The sequence below is a fragment of the Octopus bimaculoides genome, chromosome 14 (assembly GCF_001194135.2).
Source record: "Octopus bimaculoides isolate UCB-OBI-ISO-001 chromosome 14, ASM119413v2, whole genome shotgun sequence".
NCBI classification, from domain to species: domain Eukaryota; kingdom Metazoa; phylum Mollusca; class Cephalopoda; order Octopoda; family Octopodidae; genus Octopus; species Octopus bimaculoides.
The window spans coordinates 28,379,608-28,383,081 of NC_068994.1; positions in this window are offsets into that span (position 1 = coordinate 28,379,608).

The window sequence follows — 3,474 nt, forward strand, 5'->3', positions numbered from 1 at the left end:
TAGTATTTGTATTTCATTGGACATATTTATGTTTGTATTTTAGATAACCCATCTGTGGTGTTATGACCCAGGCTGTGTTGTAGGGAAGGACCGGAAGTGAGGGAGTACGTATGTCCTGACGGAAGTGGGGCCTGTGGGTCCCACTGGAAGGGCTGCAGTGGGCATGCAGGGTCGGTGAGGCGCAAGCAGTCAGTTGGCTCTTTGATGAGTATAGAACCTTTGGACACATGAAACAAGAATATGTTCAAGTGATGTCAGTGGATTGTAAAATTTTCAATACACAAGCTTTCCCTAATGTTCCAAAATTCATGTCCTCACATATCTGAAGCTGGTTTTTGTTTGTTTTGTTTTTGGATGTTTCTTTCTTCCATTGATAACTGGGAGGTTTGTAATATTATTTGTTCAAAGAACATGTGTGTGTAGGTGTGTCATACATGATAGATAGATAGATAGAGAGAGAGAGAGAGAGAGAGATAGGATGAGAGGGAGGGAGAAAGAGAGAGAGAGAGAGAGAGCCTGTATGTGAATCAACAAGTGTGAACCCTGGAAGAGATAGTGGTAACTATGGTAATGTGAACTGGACACAAGGTGGAACTTGATCAACCTCACTGGGTCACCTAGTCTGATTGATTGTTGAAAGATCCAAAACCTCAAATAACACTGATAATGTGACATTAATTTGACATCATGCACCTGTTCAGGTAATCTCAACTTGATGGAGTAAGTTAATGTACAACACAAACATTTGATCACTGTAAACAAATCATTTGTGCAGGTTGCAAGACAAGAAATCACAGAACCAGCTTTCTTGGACTTGGGAGACTACCATACTACAATAAAATGGTAAATATATGGAGGATGAGAACTTTTTTCCTGACAAGGGCATGGAAGAGTCTTTTTCGTGTGACCAGTGTGGTCATGTTTGCTTCTCAAAGGCAGGCCTATTCAATCACAAGTGTGGTCATGGAGGTGCTACCAATGTTATATCCGGTATGATCACTTGTGCACAAGAGTGTGTGTGTCAGCCAGTGGATGCACTTGGTATTGTAGGACCCAAGATCTAGATCTTTGGGTTACTGCTGGAAAGCTGAGTTGAAGTTTATGTGAAATGACCACTAAGTCCCTTGAAGGCCTTAGGAGCCATATGAGGCATCATCAGTGATGAGGAAACCAAACATAAGATGTTTTTTAGACTGAAATAGGTTTAGGAAGTGGTGTTACTCAGTCACAAGTCAGCTTCCATATCAATAGTGCTGGTGACACAGAAAGAGCATTCGGTAACTACTGTAAAGTGATTGGGATTAGGAAGGGCATCCAGCCATAGAAACCATGCCAAAGCGGACACTGGAGCTTAATGCAGTCCTTGATTCCTCAGATCCTTGTCAAACTATCCAACTCAAATAGTTTACATTATGAAGGATACCCAACCATAGATTCCAAGGCAAAACCAAGATATTGGAGTAAGATATGGTCATCCAGCCTGTTAGAACTTGTCAAACTGTCTGTGGTGTTATGAGCCAGGCTGTGTTATAGGGAAGGATTGAAAGTGGGGGAGTAGGCATGTCCTGTCAGAAGTGAGGCCTGTAGGTCCCACCAGAAGTGCTGCGGTGGACTTGCGGCATCAGTGAAGCACAAGGGGCCAGTTAGCGGCGGACAGCACATCAGAGTGGACATGTGAAATGGTACAGCAACAGATAGCACACATGGACGTGAAGTGCACCTTGGAGATCGAGACAGCACCTGGATGTTGAAAGTGACCCTTTTTTCGAACTGACAGGTAAGACTACTGTAATTCTCTCTTCGCTTCTGTCCTTTTTCTTTTTTTACATCACACTGTCCAATCCAGGCGATCATGGAAGGCAGACGTAACAATTATGTGTAGTTGTGTGTGTGCGTGCACGTGTGTGTATATGTGTGTGCGTATGCACACGTATGTGAGAATTTATCCCCCCTCTCTCTCTCTCTCTCTCTCTATATATATATATATATATATATATATAACAAATTAAAAAGGTGGCTTATTAGCAATTAGAACCTAAAGGCAAAATCAAAAGAGGTCATAAAAGTGACAGAGGGTACTGATAAGCACCACTTTTGCTAAATATAAGAGTTAAAATTACTCAAAAGTTACAAAATCACTGTCTTAATGACTGAAAAAGGAAGGTAAGTCCCCAGTGTACATAGTCAGATCGAGATTTCGGGTTTTGATGTACGTAGACCATCTTAATCCTCATCAGTGACTCTTAACCCTTAGGGTTAAACTCAACTACCTCTGTCAGAAAAATCATTGAAAATATATGCTGATTTTCAAAATGGTAAAAGTGTAAACAACAAACTGAAAAGGATGGCTTATTAACAATTAAAACCTAATGGTTGACAAAAGGGAGGTAAGTCCCCAGCCTCTGATGAGAATTAAGATAGTCTACATCAGAATCCGAAATCGTGATCTGGCTATATATGCTGGGGACTTACCTCCCTTTGTCAGTCATTAAGACAGTGATTTTGATGCTTTTGAGGTATTTTAACTCTTATATTTAGCAAAAGTGGTGCTAGTGAGTACCCTCTGTCACTTTTGTGACCTCTGTTAATTTTGCCTTTAGGTTCTAATTGCTAATAAGCCACTCTTTTTAATTTGTTGTTTACACTTTTATCATTCTGAAAATCAGCACGTTTTCAACAGTTTCTCTTATAAGACTAACAGAGGTAGTTGATATCAACCCTAGGCGTTGAAAGCTGCTGATGAGGATTAAGATGTCTCCATCAAAATCCGAAATTGCTATGTACATTGGGGACTTACCCCCCTTTGTCAGTCATCAGGACAGTGATTTTGTGGCTTTTGAGTTATTTTAACTCTTATCTTTAGCAAAAGTGGTGCTAGTCAGTCTATCACTTTTGCGACTTCTATTAATATATATATATATATATATAGGGAGAATTCACCAAAAAAACAAAAGACGTAGACAGGTGGTGTAGACAACAAACAGATGTATTAGTTTAACACTCGGGAAGTGAAAAAGTCTTTAACGTTTCGAGCCTACGCTCTTTCACAGAAAGGAACACGGAAAGAAACAAGAAGAGAAAATAAAGAATGTGTAGTGGCTAGCGATCTATCATGGCGAATGCCAGACAGAGAGGTCACACAGGAGAGCTAGGAAGAAGGGGAGGTAATAAAATAGTGGTGATCCCAAAACGAAAGTGCGCATGCGTGTCTATAAGAGAGTATGTATGTGCATGTGGAAGAGGGCTGGTGACTTTGACGTGTGTATGTGTAGGTGTGAAAATGTGGGGCTAGGAAGTAGTCAGTGCTAGTGTGTGCATCGTGGTGTGATGTGATGTGTTGTGTGGTATGGTGGTGTATGGTGTAGTGGTGAGTGGTGTGGTGTGGTGTGATGGTGTTGGGAGGTGGGGGAGGCGAGTATGGGGAAAGCAAGGGTGGAGTGTGGGTTAGGCTGTGGGTGGGGATAGAGGTGGGAT